The 19,378-nt window shown below is 43.0% G+C and overlaps 1 long non-coding RNA gene across 1 annotated transcript; it reads left to right on the forward strand.

Annotated features, from left to right (window-relative positions):
- Nucleotides 1–245: 245 nt before the first annotated feature.
- On the forward strand, nucleotides 246–1,468 carry LOC147916360 (uncharacterized). The gene is made up of 2 exons (XR_015553255.1): nucleotides 246–334; nucleotides 437–1,468. It is a non-coding gene; the product is annotated as an uncharacterized LOC147916360 (long non-coding RNA).
- The last annotated feature ends 17,910 nt before the right edge of the window (nucleotides 1,469–19,378 follow it).

Consider the following 19,378-nt stretch of genomic DNA (forward strand, 5'->3'; position numbering starts at 1 on the left):
GGCCGGGCGGTCCCCGCGGCCCCCGGCGGGCGGGAGCGGGACCCGGGCTGGGGACGCGGCCATGCGCGGGATGCCTCTGCATCTTCCGAGGGAAGGAATCTTGACGAGGCGCGCGTTTTCCGGTGATTGCGGTTTTCTTTTCTCTATTCCATGTTTCCAGGGTCGACAGTGGTATCTTAATTTTCTTTCAGGCTCATCATGACTTTCTCCGTTACAGAGCTAAGTTCTGTGTCTGGTGGTCAGTTCATGGATTTGGACTTGAAGAGACTTCACAGCCACTTGATCTTTGTCTCTTTATTTATTTATACGTTTTTGTACAGAGAGACATTTACAGGTTTCTTTGTGTTATATATAAAAATGTGTTGTATATTCCCCTCAAAACTGAGGCTGCTGACAGACAGTTGCACAGGGATGTCTTCTGTCTCCTTTCCTCCAGGCAGTGTAAATGGAGCCCGTGGACCGTCCGGAGAGGAGATGCAGCTGTTGGTTTTCACGGTGCAGATAAAGGCGGAGACCACGGGGCTAACTACGGCTCAGGATAACTGACCACGTTCTGGGAATCATCCTCCTGTTATGCTCTGCCCACGAGGAAGGGGGACTGTAAAACTGGAAATAGATTTCAAAGACAGCTTTAGGTTTTCTTTAACTAAAAATGCTTATTAAGAATTATATCCAGGCACTTAATTTTTCTATTTAGACTCTTCAAGGTTTAGATCTTTGGTGCCCCACACGTGTTGCTGTCCACTCTCTGTGTCACAGCATTGAGAAATGTGTCTATTTTGGTTAGAGTCGAAATGTTGTTGGTTTAGAACTTCCAGCGTGCTGCCAGCCTGTGTACGTCACTTTTCATAGATTGCAGTGGATGTCATGAATCTGCTTTTTTAATGAGCACAGCTGACTAGATAAATGGGATCAAAGTTATGCAATGCTGAGGTAGCACAGAGGTGAGCGAGAAGGGTGCCGCCCACTGGAAACCATTCCGACGGAACTCTTATTGGAGGAGAATAAATTGCAGATACGTTTCTTTTTTTGTGAAGAAAGAGAATAGGAGAAAATGACCAGCAGATCTTTTTGTATGTTCTACAGGGAATGATGAATCGAGTCTTGTACTAAAAGTTATTTTTCTGACATATGTTGGTTAACCTGGTGGGAGTGAATTTGTAATATTAGTTCCTGCAATCAGCAGAATATTTAATTTCTCTAATTTAAAATTTATTGCAAAGCATTTAGAAATAATTGGGGACTCCACTTAAAAATGTTTATTTTTTGAGCTTCCAAATTTGGAAATTCCCGTAATGTTCAAGTCAGTTCAGATTATGCATATATCATGCTGACTCCCATCTTTATCGTCTAAATTTGAATACAGTACCTGAATAGTCTAGGTTTTCTTGTGTTTCTTTTCTTTCTTTTTGATAGAAAACTCTAAAGTAATTAAAGTAAAATTAAGTGATTCTTATCATCTTGGAAACCTCAGTTGTGAAGTTGTGTTCTATTTACAATTTTTTTTTTTTAAGATTTGAAGATCAAATACATTGGTCATGACAAGGAAATACTTCCCTTACCATAGAGCTCTAGTGGACTTGAAAAACATGTTTTCGAACAACTTGTTGTACCTTATATATGACATGACTTTATAGATATGCTTTGAATTTTTCAAGAGATTAAGATGTGTGTGCTTTAAGCTGACTGCACCCTTTTATGCAATCCCTCTTGTAACCAACAGACCCCTTATTTTCATGATGTCTGTCTGGGGATGGGGATATGGTGCATAATCAGCATTTCAGTGTCTTTCTCTTTATAAAGCTCAACTTGTATGTGGCTATAATCCCTGATATTTATCCACCAACTGAGCTAAATAGCCCAGACTTTGGGAATTACAGCCCAACTAAGAAAGAAATCCCACTACATTTGCAAGATTGGTGAATTGGGTCAGTGTCTATTTCAGTTGATAATTGAACTCTGAAATTTCAGGTGCTGTGTCTCAATAATTCCTAGAAGCTGCAGGTGCTAACAAAACTACTAACATAATTAACCTTAAATAACCCTATTTCTGCCCAAAATAAGTCCAGTCCTTAAATCTGGCTCATGTTATGAACACCTGATGTGTCTTGATACCTTGCTGGACACTTACGTACATGCTCCCATTTAATTCCCCCAAGAGCTCCAAAAAGTGTTATTTTTCTTTCCTTTTTCTTCTCTTCCTTCTTCTTTCTCCTTCTTTTAGATGCAGTTGGGAAAACTGTTTTCACTTTCAAGGAGTGTAGACCTTCTTGGCCCTAAAGCCTTCCAATAGGACTCATTCCACATTCTCCACCTGCTCTAGCGTTTCTGAGGTGCTGCCACAGCTCTGTGCTCTCTGCCCGGCAATGCTGAGTTCCTGCCATGTACGCTTTGCCAAAAACACACTCTGAGTAGCCAGCAATTGGAGCCCTCTTCATTCATTAGTGCAACCAGTGGCTTATTTCACCTTCATGAAGTCTAGTACCTGAGCCTATCCATTGTTTTGAGGCAAAAATATAAATATATTTGTCAGTTGAAATGCACTGTGATTGAGACTTCCTTCCTGATCCTGCAAATGAACAGTATATGTTGTAAGGCACTAGCACAATTAGAAATATTACCTATGGTTGTAAAATTGTGCTGTTTTTTTAAAGATCTAGTCAGTGGGTGACAGTGACCTACAGCCATGAGTGCCCGAGTCTACCTGTGTGATACTTGAAGCAGTAGTGTCTGATTTATTCTGTTATTATGCCTTAATTTCACAAGTAGCTTGTTTGGCCTTTAGTTGAAATAGGAAATGCTTGCCTTAATATGTTTACTGTTACTAGAAGCTTTAATTTATCTGCCTTTTGGTATTAATGATTTTAATTTTGTAAAAGTTAACTGCCTTATTGTGAACACTATAGTGAAGTTATTAAGAAAATACCACCTGTATCCTTAAAAGGTCTCATTCATAGATTATGTGGATTTAAAGTGAGATTGATGCATGTTTAATATATTAGATATCTTTAAGTAATAAAGCCATGCCTTTATTGGCAAATGTTTGCTCACAGAATCACCAAGTGTTAAAAAAGACACTGACAGGGGCCAGCCCCGAAGCATAGTGGTTAAGTGCGCGCGCTCCGCTGTTGGCGGCCCAGGTTCAGATACCGGGCGTGCACTGACGCACCGCTTGTCAGGCCATGCTGTGGTGGCGTCCCATATAAAGTGGAGGAAGATGGGCACAGATGTTAGCCCAGGGCCAATCTTCCTCAGCAAAAAGAGGAGGGTTGGCAACAGATGTTAGCTCAGGGCTGATCTTCCTCACCAAAAAAAAAAAAAAAGACACTGATAACAGGTGTGGTTATGCAAATTTAGTGGTGTTTCTGGGGGAGTAGGGTGTGGATATAAACCTCCCCTAATCATACACATGTTTTTTCTAACATTTCTGAAGTCACCCCAAGAGTGCCTGGCTAGTGTAAAACTCCCACGGAGGTAAAAAGGTAGAAGTGGGGAGTGTACGCAGCCTAGAAGTTTTCAGAACCACATTGTTATGATAGCTATAGACAAATTTTTTTCACTTCAAGCATTTTTGTTTTGGAAACATTTGTTGGTAATGTTTCTGTCTAAAACACACATTATGGTTTTATTGTGGTTACTGTGCCCTGCAAGAAGATGTTTCTGAGGCAAGCGCTGTGTTTGGCAGACATCCACGTCATAGCCTTAGATTATCTGAGTGTAAAACTTCTTTAATACAGACTCGACTGTAGCCAAAACATGCATGATCAGGTAATCTCCAAGTTCTAATGCCTAACCCAGGGCACTGAGACCTGTGAACTACTATCTGATGCCAAGCCAGAAACCAGGAAAGTCTTTTTTTTTTAATCCCCACAAGGGCCAAAAGATCCTCCAGGAATGGGATGGCCACTGGCAGCAGCAGGGAAGACATGCCCCCAGTGCCATCGCACCGCCTCCCCGTCATGCGGGCAGAGAATGTGACATTGCAGCCTGGGCAGTGGGCATTCTTGGGCCATTCCATTGACTCCTGACCTTAGACTAAGGAAACCAACTCTCCAACTGAAGTCATGTTCCAACGAATGATTAGTAAAAAGAAACATCCCAAAACAGTATTAAAGATTGGATTTGGGTAGAATTATAAGTGATAGTCAACCTTTTCTATAATTTATAATGAAAAAACTGTGTCACAAAAGTGGTGCTTAGCTAAAACATTGTAGTAAGAAGAGAAATCCATCGAGTTCTCAGAATAATTGGCAGAGGTCAACACAAAGGTAACACTGTTCATTTCTGCTACATTCCTGGTGAAGCAAGCTTTTGTAGACCCGCAGGGAACCTAACCACTATTTCCATGGGAAAATAAATTCCAGGTTCCAAATAACTAATTTACAGTGAGGTTCTGGAATACAGCCCATTAATAAAAGTTTGGACATCCTGTACTGTAATATCTGTGCCACATATTTGTTATAGACTGTCAGAATTCAGTAATAAGGGTGGGGAAAAAACAGGACAATCCTCTCATTCAATTAAAATGACTAACTTAACACAATTCAAACAGCTTGATTTAAATTCATGTGAGGAAGACTATCAAAGACACAAAATGGTAAGGCCAGTTGAAGGACACAGGAAGGAAGAAAAGACCTCAGTAACTAAAATTGTGCTGTTGACCTTAGGCTTCTGTTTTATGCATATCTGGGTGCTATGTGATCTTACCGTAGGCATTTGCATTTTGTGTAATTCTTAAGGAAAACCAGAAGGGAAAGAAATGAGGGACAGGAGTAGATAAGAGTCTACTAGAGATCACCCAGCCTCACCCTTCTATTAGGTGATGCTGTGTCTGCCCCACAGCACACCCAGCCCCTCTTGTCTTGATGCCCCTGCCCTCAGTGCTGCCAGGGCAGTCCCACTCTGCTCCAATGCCTCGCTCAAATCTTGTCCCCGAAGCCTTCTGGTGCCAACCTGGGGCTACAGTGACCTTATTCTTCCTTTAATGCCTTTTTGTCTTAGGTTTGTTTTTCCCACACGTGTCGCTCTTGTGCAAGGTGCCGCGCAGTAAGAGCTCAGTCTCCGTCAAGGCCGGCTGCTTAGAAACACTCCACCCCTTTCCTCGTGGTGTGACCCTGGGCAAGCTCCTCAGCCTGGCAGTCTCCTGTCTGTAACCTAGGGACGGGAGCACCTCCCTCACCTGTGGCTGTGACGGGTGAAGGGCGCAGTGTGAGAGGCAGGTCCCAGCCCACAGTCAGTGCCATGTCGAGTCAGCTGCTCCTCTGGTGGCTCGCCAGTGAACACGTGACGGGCAGTGTGGCTCAAGGTCAGGGAGTCCTGTTTTGGTTTTGTTTTGTTTTTAAACTCCACCAAGACAGTGGACTTAGCAGCAGTAGTCACAAGTTGAATTCAACACAGAAAAAGATGAGAGAAGACTGATTATGGCACACCAAGTATCTACGTTACAGCAGAAACAGTCCACTGACTTATTTTTGCAGATGTTTTTGAATACCCAGATAGTTGACAGTCTGCAACAGAGTTTTAAGTTTGGCTGAGATTTGGGGGTCCTTCAGACTGGGTCAAGGTCTTAAAACATATCAGGTAGGGTACAGGAAGAGTACATACAGAATACACAACAGCAGATAGTGTGACCAGCTAAGGCCTCTTCCATTAGCCATTCTAAAGAAAAATGCATTTACGTTTCAATATGAGGTATCGAAGAAGAAAGACTCTTCCGACAATGAGGCATAAAAAGGATTATGAAATACTTTTAAAGAGTCATCCCACAAAGGGAACGGTAGCTGTTTCACACAGGTAATATTTCCAGCTGTTTTGCAAGGCGGGGACTAGTCTGTCGTTCTCAAGTGCACACAGGTTAGGTGGTAGACAGTGTGGGGTTTAGATCCCGGACTGTGTGTGGACGTCAGAGCTGATACCCATTCACTAGCTGAGCAAACAGGGGTGGGCTCCCTAGCCCCAGACCTCAGTACCTTGCTCTTGCACAGCTGCTTGAGTAAGATGATGTACAGGACCACGTGTGGTCGAATGTCTGACACCTAACAGCCGCTCCATAACTCTCAGTTTCTATTTCTTTTCTCTTCACTGAATTTATAGAAAGTGCCTGGACTCAAAGTAGGGACTTTAATTAGAAAACTGTAAAAAGGGGCCTTGCTCTGGAATCAGTTTCTAAAGTATCGAAGAACAAATATCAAATTAATTAGAACCCTATTTACATATTTACTATTTTCTCACATGATTTATGTGGGCTTTCTCTCTCTATTTTTTTTTTTTTTTTTTTGGTGAGGAAGATTAGCCCTGAGCTAACATCTGTTGCCAATCCTCCTCTTTTTGGTGAGGAAGATTGGCCCTGGGCTAACATCTGTTGCCAATCCTCCTCTTTTTGCTGAGGAAGACCGGCCCTGGGCTAACATCTGTGCCCATCTTCCTCTACTATATACAGGACGCCGCCACAGCATGGCTTGACAAGCAGGGCATCGGTGTGTGCCCAGGATCCGAACCTGCGAACCCCGGGCCGCTGCAGCGGAGTGCGCGCACTTAACCGCTGTGCCACCGGGCCGGCCCTGAGATTTCTCTTTTTGATTAAAATTATTAGTGCTCTTGAGTAAATTCAAGTTTCATTTTAAAAACTGTGATGGAGTTATATGTTTCCACAGTGAGCCCAGGCTCAGCCAGCGCAGCCCACGGCGTCTGGGTTCTCAGTCATGTGCCGGGGGCTGCTGGGCTTTTCCCCGGCCCTGGGCTCCAACAGACCTCGCTTACAGGGGCTTCGGTACAGGGACCTCCCCTCCACTCTGTGGCGTAGTGTGTTTGAAACAGGGAACTTAAGAAGTCAGTTTAGCAGCTTGTGACCTACTGAAAAGAACGGAATGATGTAGAATAGAAAATATCCAGGGCCGGCCCTGTGGCTTGGTGGTTAAGTGCACGCGCTGCGATGCTGGTGGCCCGGGTTCGGATCCCGGGTGCGCGTCGAGGTACCACTTCTCCATCCATCCTGAGGCCGAGTCCCACATACAGCAACTAGAAGGATGTGCAGCTATGACATACAACTGTCTACTGGGGCTTTGGGGGGAAAAAAATAAAATAAATAAAATCTTTAAAAAAAAAAAAAAAAGAAAATATCCAAAGTCGTCGTGCATAAGGTCTTATTTCATGAAATGGTTCTCTTCAGTTACAGTGCATGTGTGTGTATTTTTATGGCAGATTGGGACAAAAAGTTGAAGAGCTACTGCTATTTATTATTATAAGGCTCAAGTCTGTAGCGTCCTGCAGTGGTTAAGATGTGAACAAGACAGACAGTCCCACTGGCTTTACAGTCTGGAGAGGATAAAGGTATGAACTGGCCTGGTTGAAGGCTGTAAGAATGATGGGGCCTGAGAAGAACTTAAGACCACTGGGCTTAAAAATATTAAGTTGCTTATTTTTTTCCAACTGCTGGCCAAGCTAAACACGTCTGTGGCACATTTGCTGGCTGATGAGAACGTGTGACCCTAGGTAGGTTATCTCATCAAAATGAGCTTGTCTGTGTGGTTTAGCTCGCCATACCTCAAAGACACGAGGGAGCCATTGTGTGGTCAGCAGAATGAGAGGAAACCTGGAGAGACTAAGACTTCTCTGGGAAAATAAACTAAGCAGGGTTGTGATTAAAGGCAATGAAGTAGATCAGCTGAACATTAAGTTGTTTCCCTGTAAGTCAGAGATAACTCAAATCTCAAGTAAAGTATTTAAGTGGAAAAGGAAGTATTTTCACACAGCAAGTTCTGATAATATAGAATTTAATTTGAAAGATGGAATTTGTTGCAAAGGTTAACTTTGTAACAGTTGAAAATAGGAGGCTTGCCCAAACTGGCTCGCCTTCTCTGAGAGTGCGGTGTTTGTTGAGTGCTGGCTGGGCTCCGTACGCGGTTGGGCTGTGTGGGAAGTCAAGGAAAATACACCGCACAGGGCCGGCTCCGTGGCTTAGCGGTTAAGTGCGCGCGCTCTGATGCTGACGGCCCGGGTTCGGATCCCGGGAGCGCCCCGAGGCACCGCTTCTCCGTCCAACGCGAGGCCGAGTCCCACGTACAGCAACTAGAAGGATGTGAACCTATGACATACGGCTGTCTACTGGGGCTTTGGGGGGAAAAAACTGAATAAATAAAATCTTTAAAAAAAAAAAAAAAAAAAAAGAAAATACACCGCACAGGTGTGCACAGGGCGCCTGCGGTCTACTCTCGAGGATAAACACCCCGAAGCCCAGGACAAATGGGCCTCAGTAGGGAAGGGAAGGGGCAGAGTAAAGAGAGACGGCTGTGGGGCTGCTGTCCAGGCCCGAGGGGGAGTGGGGTGACCCTGGGCTGCTCTCAGCTCTCAGCCTCTTTGGCTCCTTCTAACAACCGACGAGAGTGCTTGTGTCGATTCAAGAAGATACGTGAAAGTCTCTAGCACAGTCTTGGCACATAGGAGATGCAAGAGCAGTGTTTGCCCACTCTAAATGGAGGGTGTTGGTCTCTCTGGGCAGAGGACTGGCGTGAGCACAGCGGGAGTGAGCGGTCTCCTCTGCAGGACGATGGAAGGCTGTGTGGAGATGGCGCGGTGCAGCAGCAGGTAGGCCCCAGCTGGGGGGCTGGGAAAGCCGGCCCAGAAAGGCCGAGCAGGTAGAACAGGCAGTGAGGAGCCGCTATTTGTGCACAAGCAAAAAGGATCTTCTGCTGCGTGGTGATTCAAGGAGGACCTGTGGCTCCTTTATAGCGTGCCAGGCGCTGTGGTTAGGGTGCCGGGCAAGCAGTCGCCCCTGCCCTCGAAGGAGAAGGAATTGTTTCAGCGATGTTTTATTTTTATTCAGATCCTACTTTAAAAAATATAGGCCTTATGAAGACTAGGATTTTTGTCCTTTTTTTTGATCTATTTTGTTCACTTAGCATCTAGAATAGTGCCTGGCACAAAATATGCACCATAAATATTTGTTGAGTCAATGGATATTTGAGATTTTGAATTCATAAGAGATTTGAATTCTCAGTCTCTTTGAGGCTATTAGATAATTAAGATGTGGGTTTTAGATCGATTAAATGAGAAGGGTTCTGAGGAAGCAAGGGTGGACTCTGTCAATCTCCCTGAAAGAGTCCAAGATGATTAGCAAAATGTCTGTACAATTCTATTTGTGTCAGTAACCCTTGAGCATTATATTCCAGCTGACCTATTGTAGTCTAGCTAAAAAAATCTGGGAGTGGGGTTAAGTATTCCACTTTTTTCTGTTGGCATATTTCTGTTGTACATTCTTTATTACTAAAAACACTTAAAATCTATGCATACTCTATTTTTGAATGACTAATGTCACTAAATATTGAAAACTCTACAGGTTAAAAAATAAGAAATACGATATAAGAGAATCACTTGAAGTAAAAAGCAAACACACAAAAGGAAAGAAAATATGATTTTCATTCTAGCCTTTTGTGTGGAAACTCTCTAGCACACGTGAGAAAATATCTTCGAGTATTCCCTTCCCTTGTTTTGTAGACCTGATCAATTATACCCTCTGCTCCTCTAGATGACTTGGCAGCTGTTAACTGACTGACATTGTTCCCTGAGTTTTGCTGTTACCAAAGATGATTCTAGAACATAAGAACAAAAGATTTGTAAGTATAGCTTTCATAACACATTTCCTTTAACTTACAGAGGAAAAAGAATCAATATTGACAAACCGGGAAGAAGTAAATATTTACGTAGTCATGAATCATTTCAGTTTTCTCAGAGGTTATTACCTGATGTTTTATATACGTAAATGTTTTAAATGTATAAAGCAAGAGCAATTAAGTAATTGAATAACAACAGAATTTATGTTCAAATGGGGCAAGAATGGATCATGTCAGTGTGTGGTAAGCTCACAGATGCTTCCTGCTGCTCTATCCAGAGCAGTGTTAACATCAGGCTCTGAGGGGCCGTGAAGCCAGCCTTGAGCTGCGGTAGCCCTGTTTCTCTCTATGGGGGAGGGAGGGAAGAGTGACGCTCCCTGAAATGTGTGAGCAGCACACAATCACTGACGAGGTGACAAATTCTCAGTCAGTCCCTACAACGTGTCCATCTCTCTGAGATGAAGCTAAGAAAAACATTACAGGGAAAGAGACTCACGACGCCCTTCTTGGGAAGCTCATGTGAATGCTCCATGCGGGCCATTCGCCCTTTTTTTCCTGTTGGAATGGGGTTTCTATCTTGTCTGAAGCAAACTGTTTGAATACTGTGTTACTGAGTTCTTTTTTGCTTTTGCTTCCCTCTCTGTATCTTGACTTGAGTTCAGAAAACTTCTGAAATGTTCATTCTTTTAAGCTGTTGAAAGGATTTTGTGTATTTATAGTTTTACATGGTAACTCCTTAATTTGAAGTAAAAGTAAAAAGCAAACATCAAAGCAGCAACCACAAAAAGCCTCTACGATGTACTAACTTGTCCAAATTTTCATTTTTTTTTTTTTAAAGATTTTATTTATTTATTTTTTCCCCCCAAAGCCCCAGTAGATAGTTGTATGTCATAGCTGCACATCCCTCTAGTTGCTGTATGTGGGACGCGGCCTCAGGATGGACGGAGAAGTGGTGCCTCGGTGGGCGCCCGGGATCCGAACCCGGGCCGCCAGCATCGGAGCGTGAGCACTTAACCACCAAGCCACGGGGCCGGCCCTAATTTTTGGATTGCACCTGTTAATAGTATTTGCTGTCATTAATCTATGCTACTGCATCAAAATCATTACAATGTTGAAGCATACTTAGTCTTCAAAAACACACCAACTCTTCCAAAATTAAGCTATCTTAAAGGAAAATAGAATTTGAATTATTAAAAGACAAACAGTAAGCAACATAACCACTGCTCTTAGCTAAGAATCTCAAAGCACGTTAACGAACGCTTTTCGTGTTTTGTAACAATTGGAATAACAAGTTCTAGCAAGTGAATTGCTTAAGACTCCCTAGTCTAGCCTAATGCTAGGGAGAAATAACTTGAGGTGTGTTTTGTTGTGATTTTTGTTGTTGTTAACTACACTGCAGACTTCATTCAGATTTCCTCAGTTTACCACTGATGTCCTTTTCTGCTCCAGACACTCAGTCCCTCCCCGTCTTTGATGACCTCCACCCTTTTGAAGAGGACTAGTCAGTTATTTTGTAGAATCTCTCTCCATTTTGGTTTGTCTAGTGTTTTCTCATGATTAGATGAGGTAAGTATTTTTGGCATGAAAATCTCAGACGTGAGGCGTCCTTTTCAGAGCATCCTATCAGGGAGGACCTGATGTCGACATGTGTTACGACTAGTTGTGTAGTTTTCTCCGGCTGCTGTGACATCACCACAGACCCAGCGCTGTAAAACAACACCCACTTATGATCTCGCAGTTTTGGAGGTCAGAAGTCCACGCACAGGATGGCTGGGCTCTCTGCTCAGGGTCTCGCAAGGCCGAGATCAAGGTGTGGGCGGGGCCGCATTCTCACCTAGAGCTTGTAGTCCTCTTCCCAGCTCACTCAGGTTGCTGGCAGAAATCAGGTTCTTGGTTAGGCCCGCACTGCTTTCTTGCTGGCTGGCAGCCAGGGGTCACTCTCGGTTCCTGGAGGCCACTCTTGCTGCACTGCCGCTCCATCTACAAGGACAGCAGGAGAATTTCCCTCCCATACAATCCCTTCCCGACCTGGAATCTCTGACTTCTAGATCCAGATTTAAAAGGCTCATATGATTAGGTCAGATGCAAATCTCCCTTTCTTAAAGCCAACTGTGCCACATAATGTAACCTAATCACGGGATTAAAATCCATCATATTCACAGCCTGGGTGATTATGCAAAGTGTATATACCAAAGGTGGGGAGGAGGCTACCTCTTAGAATTCTGCCTACCACGCTGGTGACGTTAGCTTGATTAATTGGTTAAGCTGGTGTGTTCTAGTTTCTTCACTGTAAAGTTACTGTTTTTCCACTTGTAATTAAAAAAATATCTTGGGGGAGATACTTTGAACTATGCAAGTATTCTGTTTCTCAAACTTTCCTACATTAATTTTAACATTCAGCAATGGAACTGTCCATTCTCTTCCATTTATTTATTTACTTGTTTATTTTATTGCAGAATCATGGATATATATTCTTTTTTTTTAATTAATTTATTTATTTAGTGTGTGTGTGTGTGTGTATATGTGTGAAGAAGATCAGCCATGAGCTAACATCCATGCCAATCACTCTCTTTTTGCTGAGGAAGACTGGCCCTGAGCTAACATCCATGCTCATCTTCCTCCACTGTATATGGGATGCTGCCACAGCATGGCCCAACAAGTGGTGTGTCGGTAATCGCCCAGGATCTGAACCCGGGCCACCAGCAGTGGAGCGCCTGCACTTAACCGCTACACCATAGGGCTGGCCCCTATATTCTTTTATTTTTTTGTGTGAGGAAGATCAGCCCTGAGCTAACATCCCTGCCAATCCTCCTCTTTTTGCTGAGGAAGACCGGCTCTGAGCTAACATCTATTGCCAATCCTCCTCCTTTTTTTTCCCCCAAAGCCCCAGTAGATAGTTGTATGTCATAGTTGCATATCCTTCTAGTTGCTGTATGTGGGATGCCACCTCAGCATGGCCGGAGAAGCAGTGCGTCGGTGCGCACCCGGGATCCGAACCCGGGCCACCAGCAGCGGAGCATGCACACTTAACCGCTAAGCCATGGGGCCGGCCCCCCTGTATTCTTTTTTTAATTGAGGTAGAGTTGACATATAATATTATGTTAGTTTCAAGTGTACAACATAGTGATTTGACATTTATATGCATTACAAAATGATCACCACGATAAGTCTAGTAACCATCTGTCACCATACAAAGTTATCACAATATTATTGACTATGTTCCCTATGCTGTACATTACCTCCCTGTGACTTATTAATTTTATGGCTGGAAGTTTGTACTTCTTGAGCCCATTCACTATTTCACCCACACCCTGCCCCCTCCCCTCTGGCAACCACGTTTGTTCTCTGTGTCTGTGAGTCTGTTTCTGCTTTGTTTTGTTTGTTCACTTGTTTTTTCAGTTTCCACATATAAGTGAGATCATAAGGTATATGTCTTTCTCTGTCTGGCTTATTTAACTGAGCCTAATGCCCTGAAGGTCCATCCATGTTGTCGCAAACAGCAAGATTTCATTCTTTTCTATCATGGATATGAATTTTATTTGGGGGTTCTAATCCAGTGCTATCATTATTTTCTTGCCCAAGTTGTCACAGCTTTGACCTTTTGGAGCACTTTCAGGTTAGCAGCTGTGCCCCTTTGACATGCTGCCATCCTTTCTGAGCACATCTTTACTTTCTGACACCATAAGATGCTCTAAATTCATCTTGTATTTTTTCTTGTAACCACTTTTCTAAGGATAACCTCAGTTTTAGTCCAAGAGAACTAGAAGTAAATTTCAGTCTGTATTGGCTACAGATTAGTGACTGCACAGGTTAGGTGCAGATTAATGAATGTATTAGTTTCCACTTGCTGTCCTAACACAGTACCACAAATTTAGTGCTTAAAACAATGCAGATTTATTATCTTACAGTTCTGCAGGTCAGAAGTCCAAAATGGGTTTTACTGGGCTGAACTTAAGATGTCAGCAGGGTTGCATTCTTTCTGGAGGCTCTAGGGCATCATCTGTTTCTTGCCTTTTCCAGCTTTTAGAAGCTGCCTGCCTTCCTTGACTCATGATCCCTTCCCACGTCTTTAAAGCCAGCAGCAGGCCAGCCCGTGGCATAGTGGTTAAGTTTGGAGCACTCCGCTTCGGCGGCCCAGGTTCTCGGGTTCAGTTCCCAGGTGCGGACCTACACCACACATCAGCCATGCTGTGGTGGCAAGCCACATACAAAATAAAGGAAGATTGGCACAAATGTTAGCTCAGGGCTAATCTTTCTCAAGCAAAAAAATGAGGAAGATGGACCACAGCTGTTAGCTCAGGGTGAATCTTCCTCAGCGAAAATAAAATAAAGCTAGCAGCATAGTGTCTTCCAATCTCCTCTGACCTGTCCTCCTGCCTTGCTCTTATTAGGATCCTTTCTGGTTCCATGGTACCCACCAAATAATCCAGAACAATCTCCCCATTTTAAGAGCCTTAACTTAATCATATCTACAAAATCCCTTTTGCCATGTGAGGTAGCATGTTCACAGTTTTGGGAGATTAGGATATAGGCATATTTGGGGGCTGTTACTCTGCCTGCCATACGAATATGCTTGGACTAATGGGACCATCGGTCCACATAAATCAGGCAAAAGGAAAATATCCCTCTATTAATGCGTCCCTTTTTACTTTTTCTTCTTAGCCCAGTAAGTCACCTTTTAAAAAATTGCAGTATATTTGCAGATTTGTCTAAATCCTTCATGAATGTAAATGTCATGGGTCCTTCATGGGCAGGATGCTGGTTTTGGCTTGTCCTCCAGCAGCAGTGAGAAACTCCTGTTGATCCATCTGTCTGTCCTCCTCCTTCGTTCGTTTGTCACCAACAGCACAGATTTTTACAGGATCCTACCCATTGTGAAAGCAATGACTGTCATTGCCCACGATGCACCCTCTGCTGTCCAAAGAGCTCGGGTTACATAACTCGTCGGCATGCTGTTGTTGGGAAGTACATTGGCAGAGCTAAGTGGAAAAATTACATGTTCTCTTCATACTCTTGGCTATACCTATGCATTTACTTTTTATTCATTTATTTATTGAGCAAATGTTTACTGAATATCTGTGCATAAGACACTGCAATAGATATTGGTGATGACCAGTAAGATGTAATAAGCCATGATTCAAAATATGGGGATATTACTTTTAGTAGTTTAACCTCAGGGAGTAATTCAAGTATCTAATACTTACTTATTTTCTGTCTGGGATGTCATTTCTAAAACCAAGATTTTCCCTTTCTTATTACTTTCAACTGACTAGAAATAAAATTTTTGATGTAATATGTATAAAAAGCCATTTAATGCTTTCTGTTCTACTGCTAAACTATAGATTGGTGGTATACTAAATCATAGGCTTCCAGGTGTACATTTTCATTCTTTTTTTTTTTTCCTCCCCAAAGCCCCAGTACATAGTTGTATATTCTAGTTGTAAGTCCTTCTAGTTCTTCTATGTGAGCCACCACCACAGCATGGCTACTGACAGACCAGTGGTGTGGTTCCACACCCAGGAATCCAACCTGGGCCTCCGAAGCAGTGAGAGCACCAAACTTTAACTCCTAGGCCATCAGGGCTGGCTCTCATTCTTTGTTTTTATTTTATTTTTATTTATTTATTTATTATTATTTTTTTCTTTTTGTGAGGAAGATCAGCCCTGAGCTAACATCTGCCAATCTTCCTCTTTTTTTGCTGAGGAAGACTGGCCCTGGGCTAACATCCGTACCCATCTTCCTCCACTTTATGTGGGACACCGCCACAGCATGGCTTGACAAGAGGTGCGTCGGTGCACGCCCAGGATCTGAACCTGCGAACCCCGGGCCACCGCAGCCGAGCGCACGCACTTAACTGCTTGAGCCACCGGCCGGCCCCTCATTCTTTCTTTTTAAGGGATGAAATATCAACAACAAGTAACACTTACTCCTGCACAGTGCTTTACATGTTAGATTATTCAGTCAACCCCCTGAGGCAGGTGTTACCATCATCATCATCTCCACTTCAATAGGTAACAGAAATAGAACATGGCTGAGGAGTGGTCAAGCCAGGATTTAAATCTGGGAGCTGGCTGGCCCCACGGCCTAGTGATTAAGTTCGGCACGCTCTGCTTCCTCGGCCTGGGTCCCCTTCCTGGGCGAGGACATATGCCACTCCTCAGCAGCCATGCTGTGGCAGCGACCCACATACAAAGTCGAGGAAGATTGGCACAGCTGTTAGCTCAGGGTGACTCTTCCTCAGCAAAAATAAATAAATACATCTGGCAGCTGATTCCAGAGCTTTGTCCCTTATACACATCAGTGTGTACAACATCACATAGTGTTGAATCAGTAAATAGTGCTGGATGTAGTGCTGGCTCCAAATCTTGCTCATAACTGGATCATTTTTCCCAACTTTGGAATATACCTGAAAAACTATAATCTCAATGGATTGTGATACAGTGAACAGAGATTTTAAAAGCAGCCTAAATGCTGCGCAGACTCAAAGTCCTGTTGAACGCACACACAGTAACTAGAGCCCAGACCTTGCAGACCCAAGCTCATCACGCTGCTGTTGAAACCATCTCTTTAATTTGATGGCATGACTCAGGGAGAATGTAGCTCCCAGCTGTTATTCAGAATAAGGTAGAACTGTATGCTAGTATCTGTTTTACCGTTGGCAATTACTTTCCCATAATTAAGAAGGACTGCTGTCAATTTAGGTTTTTGCTATGATTTGAATGCTTGTGTCCCCTCAAAATTCATATGTTGTAACCTAACCCCCAGTGTGATGGTGTTAGGAACTGGGGCCTCTGGGAGGTGCTTAAGTCGTGAGGGTGGGGCCTCATGAATGGAGTTAGTGCTCTTATGAAAGAGACCCCAGAGCTCCTCGTTCCTTCTACCATGTGAGGACAGAGCAAGAGATGGCCATCTCCAACCCGGAAGAGAGCCTTCTCCAGAACCCGACCATGCTGGCACCCTGACCTTGGACTTCACAGTCTCCAGAACTGTGAAAAATAAATTTCTGTTGTTTATAAGCTACCAAGTCTGTGGTGTTTTGTTATAGCAGCCCAAACAGGCTAAAACAGTATTATTTTTTCCAGTTCTTGGAAAAATCCTGGAAGGAAACTCTTGGGTAAATAAATTTTGGCTGCCTAGTGATAGATTCTTAAAAATATATTCTGTTCACACCTAATCAGAAAGAATGTTTTGCATGATTGCTTTATTTCTACATTTGAGTGAGTACGTACATAGAGTGAGCACGTCTCATAGAAATGTGTACGTTTTTCTCTTCCAGGACACCCAAGTCTAAAGTATATTCATACTGAAGTTTGTAGATATTTCCCAACCTAGTTTAAAAAATATATAAATCTAGATAAGTTAGAAAGGGGAAAAATGAATTAAATTTATACCCACATTTGTACAAGTCTTTGAAGTATGGATACACTCAACAAGAAGGAACATTATTCAAGATAATTGAAAATTTTGGAATAAAATAGAAGATGAAATGTATGAAATGTGATTCATATAGTTCAATAAAATACACATAATCTAAAATATATTCAAAATAAGTTTATATTATAATTTGAAAGTAAGTTTTGTCAGCATATATATGACTACACATGACTAATTTCTACAGAATTGCTAATTACTTGGATTTTCATAAATAGGGTTGTCTACCAATAACTAAAGAAATAGAAGATAGTGTCCTGAAGGACCAATCAATTGTACAGCATAAGTAAAGGGTTACTAGTCAATGAATGGATTATTTTTCTCCATTGCCGTATTTTCCAATTTTATAGGAGGCAGTTACTTAATATTTGACAAACTAGATAACCTCAGGCTCTTGGCTGTGGATGATTTGGTTATTAGCTTGCCGGAGATCGAATTTTAAGACCCTTAAACCGTATTATGAACATTGTCCTCCTAAGGAAGATACAGATATTTATTATTTAGGGGTAAGACAAAGTGCTAAACATGATTTTCTTTTTTTTAGAGGGGATATTAGTTTGAGCCTCGGAAAACTGATGAGTGGCCTTGAAAACTTTGTTCATTCATTCATTCATAAACATCTGTAGTGAGCCCACCTGCTGAAAGTGTACTGAGACTTACACAGATGGTCACACGAAATAAGTGGTTGAGCAGTTACTATCTCTGCTAGAGTTTCTGATGCCATGAAGCACACAGATGCATTTAGTGACCAAAAGTATACCAGATCTCAATTTCCTATGGGACCATAGTTCCTTCCCTGGTCCCTGGGTGGGTACCCCTCCATTATATGTGTTCTCAGTGATACATATGAGCAATGTATACATTCATTTTTGTACCTCTGAATCCACAGGTGGTAGATAATATCCCTATTTTACAGATGAAAAAAAAAATCACAAAGACCTGGGTCTTTGAATCAGTCACTAACTATCCTGACAGGCCCCTATCCAGTGCCCTTTGCTTGCAGTTTACCTGTCTCTACTCCAAATCAAATAACAGAAATGATTTGATGAAAGGACCACTTCGATAATGACTTCCTAGTACTTTTGCTGGTAAAATTTTAACTATATCAAGAAGATGGCCTGTTGCCTCTGACAAAATGCTCCCTCCTCAAAACAAATGATAAATTTGGAGGAGAAACTTTTCGGTTCAAATAAAAATGAGCTGCTCCTTGACCCCATAATGTCATTTCAAAGAATGTTTCCTTACAGATATACTTAGAAAAGTATGCAAATATTTATGTACAAGGATATTTATTACTGCATTATCTGTGATAGCAAAAAAAAAAAAAAATCTAGAGAAAGCCCTAAATATCCCATCAATAGGGAAGTTAAGAATTGCCTGGATTCAAATCCCCACAAATGTTCCCTGTGATCCTGGACGAACTGTTTCCCTGTGCTTTTAGTTTCCCCATTGGCAAAGTTGAGCTAACAGCAGGTCTCCTTCACTGGCTGTGGTGGTGTTAGAACAGGCCTAATTTGTGCATATGCTCCATGCATTCTAGTTACCATCATTGATGGGGAAGTAGGAGATCTTCGGCAGAGGCACACAATGGAACACTCGCAGCTGTCTTTTTTTTTCTTTAGTGAGGAAGATCAGCCCTGAGCTAACATCCGATGCCAAGCCTCCTCTTTCTGCTGAGGAAGACTGGCCCTGGGCTAACATCTGTGCCCATCTTCCTCTACTTTATATGGGACGTTGCCACAGCGTGGCTTGGTAAGCAGTGAGTAGGTCCACGCTGGATCCCCAGGCCACCCAAGGAGAGCGAGAGAACTTAACCGATGTGCCACCGCACCAGCCCCTCGGCAGCTGTTTTTAAAAGGGGCTTAACCAGAGGGCAGTCTTTGCTGACTCTCTCCCTCCCTCCAACACCCCAGGAAAAACACAGCTAGAGAGGGGCTAAATTTGGTGCATATATTGAAGAATAAAGAGCAAATTTTTTGAGCTCTGTGGAAAAAGCATTTGGGGGATTTTGGGGGAGGAGGGTGAGAGGCTTTGGAGCGACATGGAGGGTGAGGAGAGGAAAGAGAAGCCAACGCTTTTGGTGGATTAGTTTGGTGGGTAGGTGCTGGGGAGGAAAGGGACCAGGGGAAGGATTACGGGCCCTGTAGGAAACTGAAATCTGGTATCCTTTTGGTCACTAAGTGCATATATCTGCTTTACTGCCTCAGAAACCCGAGCAGAGACAATAATTGCTTACCCGTTTATTGTGTGTGATCATGCTGAGTCAGAGGGTGAGTCAGCCCTGCTCTGGGGCGGGGGGGGGGGGGGTTTAGGGGGTGCTCACAAGGAGAAGGAACGAC

This window comes from Ceratotherium simum, chromosome 9 (assembly GCF_057802395.1).
Source record: "Ceratotherium simum simum isolate JZ-2026a chromosome 9, ASM5780239v1, whole genome shotgun sequence".
Classification (NCBI taxonomy): Eukaryota; Metazoa; Chordata; class Mammalia; order Perissodactyla; family Rhinocerotidae; genus Ceratotherium; species Ceratotherium simum.